At 49.1% G+C, this 12,932-nt stretch overlaps 1 protein-coding gene across 1 annotated transcript in view; it reads right to left on the minus strand.

The window, feature by feature from the left end:
• The window catches only part of LOC138581135 (fer-1-like protein 4), a 1,598,034-nt gene that overhangs the window by 279,472 nt on the left and 1,305,630 nt on the right, over window positions 1-12,932 (minus strand). The gene's annotated exons all lie outside the window — the stretch shown is intronic.

Consider the following 12,932-nt stretch of genomic DNA (forward strand, 5'->3'; position numbering starts at 1 on the left):
GCAATAAGACAATGAACATTATTATTAAGCTTGAACTTTTGAACTTGCTACAGAACTCTTACAGCGCCTTACCTGAATAGTCAAGCTTATTTGAACTCCCATCAAACCTCAATCCAGTGAAGTAACTGGGTTTCAACGCGCCCCTGCATCAGAAGCAGGATGGAGAGCTCATCCTTCCTGACCCTAAGGTGAGACTTCACGGGGAATCGAGGAAGGGTATCGTGGAGGGTTGGAAGGGAGTGGGAGGCTTGAGCATTATTCCGTCAGTAGGTAATACTCCCTTTTCACGCACAGGGGAATATTCCTGCGATGCAGTGAGTCCATCTTCAGAGTCCTGCGCTTCACCATTGAAGAAGCATCAGCACTCGAAGCCAGACCTGCGTCTCCGTGGGAATCAGGTGAGCGTGACACTCTTGTCCACCAGTGAAGGCTTTGTACTAGTGTTGGCGAAACGACCACTAGATCGTCCCACTGACCACTTGCCTGAGACCACTGTTTCGCCAACCATTCCTGCATGGGACGCATGCGCAGGCGCGCGTGGGGGACCAGGTAAATACATGACGCCATCATGCCCAGCAAACGCATTGCTTTGCGTACCGTTATTTGGTGACTGGACTGATATTGCGGAATTTGCAGTAGTATATTCCGAATTCTTTCCTCTGAAGGAAAAGTCAACCCCTCTTCAGTATCTAGGATTGCTCCTAGGAACTGTTTGGAGGTGCTTGGCACCAGGCTTGACTTTTTCTCGTTGATTGAGAAGCCTAATTCGTGGAGGAGGTCGATAGTCCTTTGAATGTTTGTCCTGCAAATTGCTGGGGTTTCCCCCGTTATGAGCCAGTCGTCCAGATAAGGGTACACCGGGATTGCCTCCCTGCGTAGGTGTGCAGCCGCCACCGCCAGTACCTTGGTGAATACACTTGGTGCCGAAGCTATCCCGAAGGGCAGTACCTTGAATTGGTAGTGCCGACTGTCCACCTTGAAGCACAAGTACCTTCTGTGCGCTGGGAACATGGAAATATGAAAATAGGCATCTTTCATATCCAAGGTTGCCATGCAATCCCCCTTTTTTAGGAGGGGGATTACGTCTTTTAGCGTAGTCATACGAAACTTTTGGGGCTTGACATACTTGTTGGCAGGCCGTAAATCCAATACTGGGCGCATTGTCAAATGTTTTTTTGGCACAAGGAAGTAAGTTGAATAAATACCCTTGTTTACCTGGTGTCCAGGGACGAGTTCTATCGCGTCCTTTGCTAGCAGAATGGCGATCTCCTCGAGGAGAATCTTCTGATGTTCTAAAGAGTGTACTCTGTCGTGGAGGATGGTTCCGGGGACGCTGCAGTATTTCTATACAGTACCCCTCGGATACTGTTGACAGCACCCATCTGTCTGATGTGATCCCTTCCCAAGCCTGGGTGAAGTTGGAAATGCGTCCCCCTACTGGGGTTGCGTGAGAAGGGACCCTGAACTGAGCATCACTGCTTTGGTGGAGGCGTGCCGCCTCCTCTACTGGGGCTGCCTCTGCCTTTACCACGTCCTCTCCTATTACCCCTGCCGTAACCCTGGGTAGACTGTTGGCTGTTGTTCCACTGTGTACCCTGCCCCTGGGAATAGTTAGACCCTCTCTGGGAATTTTGGCCGCGTGGGCGACGAAAATTACTATTCCCTCTCTGGTTAGGGGGTTTATTGGTTAACTGGCCAAGGGACTTGAGTGTCTCGTATTCGTCCTTGGCATTCTTCAGTGCGTCCTCGACCGCCTTACCAAACAACAGATCGGCTTCCACCGGTTTGTCCAACAATGATGCCTGGGTTTCTGCCTTAAAACCAGACTGCCATAACCACGCATGTCCCTTGATAACAGTACCTTCTGCTATCAATCTGTCTGCGTTGTCCGTGGCGTCAAAAGTTGCTTTTAAAATGCAACCAGACACGGCTCTACCCTCTGCGGAAATCCGAGCTAACTGGCCCTTTAAGGGTTCTGGTGCAGAGGCTATGAGTGCCGCGACTTCTTCCCACTGATGGCAGTTGTAGCTGGCCAACAGGGTGGTGGAGTTTGCAATCCTTGCCTGATAGGCGGACGTTGAGGCTACTTTCCTGCCGAAACCATATAGTTTTTTGCTCTCCTTGCCTGGAGGAGCTTCAGACGATGACAAGGGTATTCCAGCCCTCTTACGAGTGTTAGTGACAACTAGGGAGTCTGGCTTCAGATGTCCTCTTTATATAGAGAGGGTCAGACTGGGCTGCCCTGAAAAGTTTTTCAACTCTGGGATTGACTGCTCTGGTGAGGTTCGGGTTCACCAGGGACGGGTCTATTCTACGCTGAATAGACTTGAGGATAGGGATGGTCTGGGCAACAGGCCTCCTTTCTCCTACTAACTCCTCGGCGAAGTCCCTCTCCTCCTGGACACCGTGGGTGTCAATATGGAAATATTCTGCTGCACGTGCGAGAACCTCGTTCAGGAGGGGTTGGTTATCGACAGGGGAGTCGGTAACCGGGGCTTCCTTTTCTACCAGGGAATCTACTCTGTAGGCTTCAGGGTCTTCCTCTTCCTCTTCTTGGTCCTCATCGTCCCCATAGTAGCCCGTCCCGGTTTGCTCTTCTATCATGCCAAAATCTTGGTCCTCACCGAAGGAAGTCTCTCCTTGATATAGTGAGTATGGTCGTGAGTATGGTTGTACCTCGAAGGGGTCTGTAGACCTCATTGGCGTCTCAAACCGGGGCTTCTTATTCGGGGGGATAGGATCATTAGAGCCTGAGGGTGTAGCCCCTTGTGGATCATATGAAAGGAAATGGTCTGGATTTTTATCGTAAAAGTCTGCCAAAGAAGACATCCTTGACATGACCCTATCTATGTCATCACTGGACCATTTTTTGGAACTGGGAATGAATCTCTCAGAAAGTTTTGTAGATTTTTCTTGAGTAGATTTGCTCTTTGAAATATCAGCAGACCTGGTCTTGTCTTCTGTTTAGGAGGAGTGGAGTGTTTCACAGGTGTGGAAGAGTGCGGAGGCTGCTTCTTCCGTTGTTTTCCCCCCTCCCCGTGAGTGGAAAAATGTTTTCCCTGTCCCTTTGTGGCTCCGGAGGTTTTCGACGCCTGGCGTCGAGGATCGGGGGTAGAGTCCCTGTCCTTCGAACGTGGGGCCGTGCTGATCTTGTCTGCGGGCTCCGACTCCTGGAGTGCGGCCTGGGGGTGGAAGTCGTCTTCGTCTTCCGACGATCGAACTTCCGTTAGCCTAGGGAGCGAGGCACTCTTGGCAAGAGTGGATGATTGCCTGGAGTCATGCGGCGATCTCGAACGCCCAGAGGACACCGATTGGGACCGTTCTGTTTGTGCCTCTTTCCGAGCACTCGACGCCGTCGAGTCTCGGTTGGACTTCGTGTGTTTAGTGTGGGTGGTGTGTGAAGCGCCTGTCTCGCCGGGGGTCTTCCCCATAGTCGCACTGTCGGACGACCTTCCGAGGTCGGGGACCTGCGCTCGGCTGTCTTTCGACGCCGTAATGCCCTCGCCGTCCGAAAGCACGGCGTCGCTGCCATCGCTGAAGGCGCCCTCCGCTGACATGGCCGCCTGCCTGGCGTGGTGGGCCCAACGCTTCGTCGAACGGTCCTTAAGTGTCTTAGGTTTAAACCTACTACACGCTCTGCAGTTCGCTTCGGGGTGGTCCCTCGGCAAGCAGAGATTGCACGTGGCGTGCCTGTCGACCCAAGGGTATTTGCGATTGCACTTGGGACAGAATTGAAAAGGGGTACCCTCCATATGCACCTTGAGGCAGCGGGCTGTTAAGTGTAGGAAATGTATAAGGTGTACCTATACCAAGAGTGTAGAGTATGTCCAACCCCCCACTCTCCCTACTTGCAGGGCCGAGGCCAGAGGCCTTCCAAGGCCCGGGCCAAGGCCAGTGGCCTTCCGATGCCCAAATCCGTCGTGCAGCAGCCGACGGTCGATTTCTTCTCCAGCCGGCTTTGAGTGTCGAAGTTCGACGTTGGGATGGGGAAGGATGTCAATTAATCAATATTTAGCAAAAGTATGGCTAAGGCCAGGGGACTCCGCAAAATGCTTCCGACCAGTATGGCAGAAAAAAACAATCTGAGGATCCTAGACGCGTGAGGGATCTTGGGTACAGTGGACGTCACACTAGGGATAGTATTACTGGCACGCCCTGTGTCGACGCCCATTTTCGAGTTTCGAAAAACAAACTGTAATACTCCGCAGCTTCCACTAGATGTCGGCCTATGCACAGCATGTGATTGTCATGATCTCTGCTTCCAAAAGGTCAGGGTTTTCCCAACTCCCTTGGAAGCAGATCCATAACCCAGGTTCCGAGTGCCAACCAGTCCCAATTGGGACCTTTTGGACCCAGTCCTGGCGCCAGTGGCACCAGGCTCATAAATATGCCCAGTCCCAGCGCTGGAAGCCCCGGGCTCATAATGCTTGGGTGGACTTACCTGCAGCAGACCATGCTGCTTACTTGCCTGCCAGTTGAGCCTCTGATCCTCTTCTGTTTGGAACTACTTTTCCTGTTGGGTGGGGCAGGAGCCACTCCCTAGATTCAGAACACTGGAACTCTTCTGGAAAGCAGGAACTCTTTTCTTATCTAGGCGTGGCCGTGGAAGGAGACACCTAAGCACTACAGGAGGCTATTTAAACCACACCCGATGGATGAATCTTGCTTTGCGTTATTCTGCATCCTCAGCAGCAGAACGCTCATCGTGTCTTCTGCATCTGATCCTGGGCCTAAGGAAAAAGGCTTACCATCCTGAATCCAGTCTTCAGCAACACCTATAAAGACAAGAAAGAACAGGTTAGCATTACGGTCTTCAGTGACAGCTCTTCACTTACCTGGTCCATCGGCTGTCACCAACGCCTCGCGCTGCATTCCGGCATCTGAAAGACAAAGGCTTACCTGCTCTTCGTGCGCTCTGGAGGTCTTCACACTGCATTCCGGCATCTGAAAGACAAAAGCTTACCAACTCTTTGCACGCTCCGGAGGCCTTCGGCGCTGCATCCCGCATCTGAAAGACAAAACAAGGTGCGTTTAAAGACATTGGGGAACTTTAATACTCACGTGCCATTACTCCTTTCCACATCTAACCCAGTGGGTATTCCGGCACCCTGCAGCCGGTCCGAACTTGTACCTGCAAAATAAAAAGACAGTTAGAGCGCATCGTGAAGCAGGCAACAAGCGCTTACTTACGTGCTTCCAGGCGCTTCTATTCATCACACGGGCTCCATCTTCAACTCACTTCAGCCCGTCATCCGCCATCGCCGGAACCCTGCAAAACAAGAGACATCATTACTAAAGACTTTAAAGACATTAGAATTACTCGAAACTTACCGTTCGTGCAGTAAACGACGGACAGCAGTCCTCTGAAGTCAAGAGGCCTGCTCCCCTTATCCAGTGAAGAAACTGGTTACAGCACCCTGCCTCGAGGCAGATGGAGAGCACGGCGTTCACTTACCTAAGGTGAGAGCGTTAACCTTTGGGGTTCTACAGGAGAAGAGAAAGGGAAGAAGAGAGAGACATTCAATAACCCAGTTCATTAATCCCATATTTTCTATCTGCAGACATTTTACCCTTCGAGTCAGACATACAGTGCACAGAGGTCCAGCCCAAAGAGCCAGCCGTGTGTTACACATCACCTTTGAAGATACGGTATACGCCCAGTCAAGACCGGCGCCTCTACGGGAATCAGGTGAGCGTTACAGAACGCAAAGCCTACCACAAAACTCCCGTCCAGGCGCTATGGAAACCTCGGATACCGACCAGCTAGCCCAGTTACTTGGGGAACTAAGGGCTGAAGTGCATGCAGCCCGTCAGGAAACGAACGCTCTAAGAAGGGAACTGATTATTTCCAAGGAGCGAACAGATGATCTCGCTAGACAATTGCTACAGTCACAAGCCGGACAGACCCCGTTACCCGCATCTGGGGGAAATCTTCCTTCTACATCCTCTATGAATCCAGTGCAGATCAACCTACCTGGGAATGTACCTCTGGCTCCGCCCGAACGATTTTCTGGTGACCCAAAGAGGTTTGCAGTATTTATCAATCAGTGCCGGTTGCATTTCTTATGCCGGCCAGCAGCCTTTCCAACTGATCAAGCTAAAGTAGCTTTCGTGCTTTCGTACCTTAGTGGCAATGCGGCAGACTGGTCGATCCCTCTAGTAAATCAAGATGATCCGGTCCTCCATGATTTTCAAGCTTTTCAGCTCAGTATGGAAAAACTGTTCGCAAGACATTCACAGGGGCAGGCCTTGGACAATGAGCTTCTTTCGTTGCGACAAGGTAATCAAGACCTTTTGGCTTATATTGCGTCTTTCAACAGACTAATAGTGGAAACTCAATGGCGTGGAGAGCTCAAAGATGTGTTAGCCCAAGTAGTGAATCCCCCACAAGATTGTTCGGACTATATAGACTTAGTCGTTCAAATAGATCACAGACTGCAGAACAGGAAGGCCGATCGTTCCAAGTTTGATGCTCGAGTATTTTCCAAACCGCCAACTCCTTCCAAAGGAGTAGACTCCGGGGAACCCATGCAAATAGGGGGTCTGAAAGGTCCTCTAACACAAAAGGAGCGGGAAAGGAGAAAACAGTTGCAATTATGCCTCTATTGCGGAAACTCAGGGCACTTTCTTCGAGACTGTCCGGTGAAACCTGCCAAGAAGACAGTAGGAGCTGCAGTTACCAAAATTACAAACTCTGAGCAGGGAAACAACCTCGCCCGACAAGAGTAGAGGTCCTCTTGCCGAGCGTGAAAACCAGTTCCGTGACCTCGCATTTCGTGATACCTATGGTCCTCATTAGCCCTGATAATCCGGATTGATTACATGCAATTGAAGCTTACGTCGACAGCGGTGCCATCGGCAATTATGTGGATCATGAAATGGTTTTGAGGATGAATCTAACTCTTTGTCCCAAGGCTGTAAAGGACGTCATTACTACGGTGGATGGTACGGAGATAGCCTCCGGGCCAGTAACGCATACCACTCAAGAAGTGACGCTAGTAAGTCAAGATGGATACCATGAGAAGATCGTGTTCGATGTGATCAAGGCCCCTCAGTTTCAGATTATTCTAGGAATACCTTGGTTAGAGAAACACAATCCTCTGATCGATTGGCGAGCAAGAACGGTCCAGTTTCCAGAATGTGTCTCTACTTGTCACCCTCCACCTGGTGTTGCACTGGCAGCAATTTCTTCAGAGACTCCCCAGTTACCTCCCGAATACCTAGAATACCAAGATGTTTTCCGGAAGGATCAGGCTAACTCTCTACCTCCTCATAGGTCTTATGACTGCCAGATAGACCTGATACCTGGATCTACTCCTCCTTGTAGTAGAATGTATGCCCTCACCGAGCCTGAGAACCTTCACCTTCGACGATACCTGGATCAATACCTGGCAAATGGGTTTATTCGTCCTTCCAAGTCCCCTGCTTCTTCAGCTTTGTTCTTCGTTCCAAAAAAGGAAGGAGACCTTAGAACTTGTATAGATTATCGCTCCCTGAACCAGATCACCGTTAAAAATAGATATCCGTTACCTTTGATCCCTGAACTCCTGGACCAAGTCAGAAAAGCATGCATATATACAAAGCTGGATCTTAGAGGAGCTTACCACTTGGTACGAGTAAAAGAGGGCGATGAATGGAAGACGGCCTTCCGCACCAAGTATGGGCTATTTGAATATCAGGTCATGCCCTTCGGACTTTGCAATGCCCCGGCCGCCTTTCAATATTTTATGAACGATGTCCTCAGAGAGCTCATAGATGTGTGTGTTGTTGTTTACATTGACGACATCCTCGTTTATTCTTCATCGGAATCTGAACATCGGAAACACGTGAAAATGGTCCTCGAAAGATTGCGTCAACACAAACTTTTCGCTAAGTTGGAAAAATGTGTTTTCAACGTGACTGAAGTTGAATTCTTGGGATTCATATTATCACCTGGCGGAGTGCGTATGGATTCAAAGAAGGTCGATGCAGTTCTCAAATGGCCATCACCATCCTCCGTAAAAGGTGTGCAAAGCATGTTAGGCTTCGCTAACTTTTACCGCAGGTTTATCCCCGAATTCTCTCGAATAGTCCAGCCCATCACTGCCTTGTTAAAGAAAAACAAACGTTTTGAATGGTCTACCGAGGCGGAACAAGCTTTCCAGGATTTGAAGACTAAATTTATCTCTGCACCAATCTTAAAACACCCTCGCCCCGAACTCCCCTACATCGTGGAAACTGATGCTTCAAGCCTTGCCATGGGGGCAGTTCTATCACAAAAGGACCCGGTAACCAATCAGTTGCATCCCGTGGCATTTTGGTCCCGCAAATTCTCGCCTCCTGAAATCAAATTACACGATTACTGACAAGGAACATCTGGCTATCAAGTCTGCCTTTAAGGCTTGGCGGCATTATCTGCTGGGGGCCCGACACACCGTTACTGTGATTACGGATCACCGAAACCTGCAATATTTGAAAACCGCAAAAGCCCAATCCTCTAGACAACTCCGCTGGGCATTATTCTTTGCCGAGTTTGACTTCATAATTACCTATCGACCTGGTACAAAAAACGGTAAAGCTGATGCCCTTTCTCGGATGGGAGTGGAAGAACACTTGATCAACCCTAAACCTGTACCAATCATTCCCGAACAAAGAATTCTGGGTGTAATCACCACAGAATCCATAGAGGAAGTTAAGGATAAAGCCAGGCAACTTGTAACTCCAGCAGACATACAGAATTGGCATCTGCAGGGAAAGGACTTTGCAGTAAAGGACAACTTATTGTATTTCCAAGAACTATTATACCTACCCAGCACAGATTTACAGAAAAAAGTAATCTCTTGTTATCACGATTCTTTAATGGAAGGACATCCCGGTATGGCCAAGACCTCAGAAAAGATCAAGCGCTACTTCTGGTGGCATTCTTGGAAAAAAGATATCAGAGACTTTATAATGTCCTGTGGAGTATGCGCCCAAAACAAGAGTCAAAAGGAAAGACCAGCAGGCCTCTTACGCCCTATTGACATCCCACCTCGCCCTTGGCATACGCTTTCTATGGACTTCATCACCGATCTACCTCCATGCTTCAGATACAATACGATTCTAGTAATCGTGGACTTATTCTCCAAGATGGCGCATTTCATTCCGCTCAAAGGCTTGCCAACAGCAACAACTCTGGCCCGAGAATTTCTCGAAAACATCGTCCAACTGCACGGTTTTCCTTCGGTTCTAATTTCGGATCGAGGTAGTCAATTTATTTCTCATTTTTGGCGAAGTTGCTGTCGGTCGGCTCAAATTGATGTGAGACTATCGACCAGTCACCACCCTCAGACCGACGGACAAACCGAGAGGACCAATCAAACTCTGGAACAGTATTTACGCTGCATGCTGCAACAAACTGAAAAAACTTGGAAAGACATCCTTTGGATAGCCGAATATGCCTACAATAACTCTGTCCATTCGGGAACTGGGAAAACCCTGTTTTTTCTTTTGTACGGCAGTCACCCTCGAACCTCGGAGTTGGATCCCCTCCAAGATCTTGAAACACCAGCAGTAGACTACCTGCATTCTACAATCACCCAAGCCTTTAAGGAAGCTGTTTCTCACCTTCAAAGGGCTAAAGAACAATACAAGAAAGGAGCAGATCAACATTGGAAGGAAGCCCCTCAATATCAAGTAGGGGATCAAGTCTTGTTATCCACCAAATATCTACCTCTAAAAGGGCCACGCACATTCAACCCAAGATACCTTGGTCCCTATTCCATCACTACCATAGTAAACCCAGTAGCGGTCAAGTTGGACTTGCCCCCGCACATGAAGATACATCCGGTCTTCCACGTCTCTCTATTAAAACCCGTGCAACCTCAAACCCGACTAACCAAATCTCCAAAACCTATCCTAGTTGATGGAGAACTCGAGTTTGAAGTCAAAAGCATTCTGGACTCCAAGATCTCCAAATTTAAACTATTTTACCTAATTGACTGGAAAGGCTACGGCCCCCTAGAGAGATCCTGGGAACCTGCTGAATATGTCCACGCTCCTCGCCTAATCAAAAGATTTCACCGAACATTTCCTGACAAGCCAAAACCCCCGGAGAAGCCCAGTTTGGGAGGGGCCTTGAGGGGGGGTACTGTCATGATCTCTGCTTCCAAAAGGTCAGGGTTTTCCCAACTCCCTTGGAAGCAGATCCATAACCCAGGTTCTGAGTGCCAACCAGTCCCAATTGGGACCTTTTGGACCCAGTCCTGACGCCAGTGGCACCAGGCTCATAAATATGCCCAGTCCCAGCGCTGGAAGCGCCGGGCTCATAATGCTTGGGTGGACTTACCTGCAACAGACCATGCTGCTTACTTGCCTGCCAGTTGAGCCTCTGATCCTCTTCTGTTTGGAACTACTTTTCCTGTTGGGTGGGGCAGGAGCCACTCCCTAGATTCAGAACACTGGAACTCTTCTGGAAAGCAGGAACTCTTTTCTTATCTAGGCGTGGCCGTGGAAGGAGACACCTAAGCACTACAGGAGGCTATTTAAACCACACCCGATGGATGAATCTTGCTTTGCGTTATTCTGCATCCTCAGCAGCAGAACGCTCATCGTGTCTTCTGCATCTGATCCACAAAACAAGGTGCGTTTAAAGACATTGGGGAACTTTAATACTCACGTGCCATTACTCCTTTCCACATCTAACCCAGTGGGTATTCCGGCACCCTGCAGCCGCTCCGAACTTGTACCTGCAAAATAATAAGACATTTAGAGCGCATCGTGAAGCAGGCAACAAGCGCTTACTTACGTGCTTCCAGGCGCTTCTATTCATCACACGGGCTCCATCTTCAACTCACTTCAGCCCGTCATCCGTCATCGCCGGAACCCTGCAAAACAAGAGACATCATTACTAAAGACTTTAAAGACATTAGAATTACTCGAAACTTACCGTTCGTGCAGTAAGCGACATTAGAATTACTGAAGTCAAGAGGCCTGCTCCCCTTATCCAGTGAAGAAACTGGTTACAGCACCCTGCCTCGAGGCAGATGGAGAGCACGGCGTTCACTTACCTAAGGTGAGAGCGTTAACCTTTGGGGTTCTACAGGAGAAGAGAAAGGGAAGAAGAGAGAGACATTCAATAACCCAGTTCATTAATCCCATATTTTCTATCTGCAGACATTTTACCCTTCGAGTCAGACATACAGTGCACAGAGGTCCAGCCCAAAGAGCCAGCCGTGTGTTACACATCACCTTTGAAGATACGGTATACGCCCAGTCAAGACCGGCGCCTCTACGGGAATCAGGTGAGCGTTACAGTGATCTAAGCAGATTCCACAAGCCTCAGAAATATATATATATATCCAAATATATATTACACGGCACGGTAGTGGCCGTGTACTTATGGTTAAGTTGCTGTTTCCATAGGAAGAGCACTTTTTGGGTGGCTTATAACTTCGCTCTCCCTGGACGAATCGTCACCACACTTTGCAGAAAAAGTATCTGGGCCACTCTGAGTTTTCTTGCAAAGTTTGGTGATGTTCGGTCCAGGGGGGGAAAAGTTATTGGGGGGGTCCCAAAACGTCTTTTTTTCCCATAGATTGAATGGGGGAAAAACTTTGCGCACGCCTACAGCCCAAACCGCTGGACAGATTTTCACCAAATTTGCAGCAGGTGCTTGGTCCCGAAAGCGTGCTTTTGTAAATTTGATGACAATCTGTCCAGTAGTTTTCTTTGAAACGACCAAAAAGTAGGTCTCAAACAATTAGTGATATCTATGTCCGCTCCGCGGTCACACTTCCTGTTCGCTCCACGGACAAGATACCGATTGGCTGGCGTCATGACCGCGGACACGCAATGTCTCTACCGATTGGCTGCAGTGAGACATGTTCTGCATCAGATTGTTTGGATGCGCCTGACATCTTGGATCCGCCGACAGCGCAGCAGCGACCAGCGGCAACATGCTATTTCGAAACCTATTTTGCTGTGTGATAGTACTTGGGGAGGTTCACACAGTAAGAGATGGGTGAAAAACTGTATTCGTTCAGGTGGTAGGTGTTAATGATGTATTCTCTATGCACGCCTTGTTCGGAATGTTTGTGCGTACAGAAAATGAGGGTTTCAATAGGGGTACTATTTCAGTCCGTGCTGCGCACAGGCACCTTGAAGCTGTTCTAAGGACACACGTGGTGTTAGCGAACATTGAAATTGAGTACGTGTCGTTATTACATTATTTTTTCCTATGGGTGTGCTATTGATTAGTACGCCGCCATGGGTGTGACATGCTGCGGTGGTTGTGGCCAGGGCCTAGAGTCTCGGATGCATGGCAGTAGGCAGTAGGCCGTAGGCCGAAGGCCACATTTCCAAGAGAGTAGGCCCTGGCCACAACCACCGCAGCATGTCACACCCATGGATACAAGGCTAAGAACTAAGTTATAAGCACTGGAGGTATAAGCCACTGCACACCCATACATTGTAATATCTATGGACATACAGGTAGGAGTATAGTCTCTGGCCAGAACCACTGAAGCATACCACAACTATCGATACACCCCTACTACCGCACATCACTCAGGTGGTTGTGGGGAGGATCTGCAGTCTTCAGTGCATGGCCAAAGGCCATGCACCCGAGAACAAACTTTTCAACTCTAAAGTTATAAGCCAACATGGATTTTACATAGCGCGGTGGTTGCGGGCAGGACATACAGTTTTGGGTGCATGGCTGCAGGCTGTAGGTCATACACCGAAGAGTGTAGACCCTGCCCACAAGGAGTGCAGGATATCACATTCATACATCACACCCATACATTCAATTATGTATCTGGTAGGTGTGGGCAGGGCCTAGAGTCCTGGGTATATATTGAGTGCATGCTACAGTTATAATGTTTCATTGTATGGGTGTGTCACTCACGTATAAGCGACCATGGGTGTAATATGCTGCGGTGGTTGTGGCCAGGGCCTAGAGTCTTGGGTGCATG

The sequence above is a fragment of the Ambystoma mexicanum genome, chromosome 3p (genome assembly GCF_040938575.1).
Source record: "Ambystoma mexicanum isolate Mex_15411 chromosome 3p, UKY_AmexF1_1, whole genome shotgun sequence".
In the NCBI taxonomy this organism is placed as follows: Eukaryota; Metazoa; Chordata; class Amphibia; order Caudata; family Ambystomatidae; genus Ambystoma; species Ambystoma mexicanum.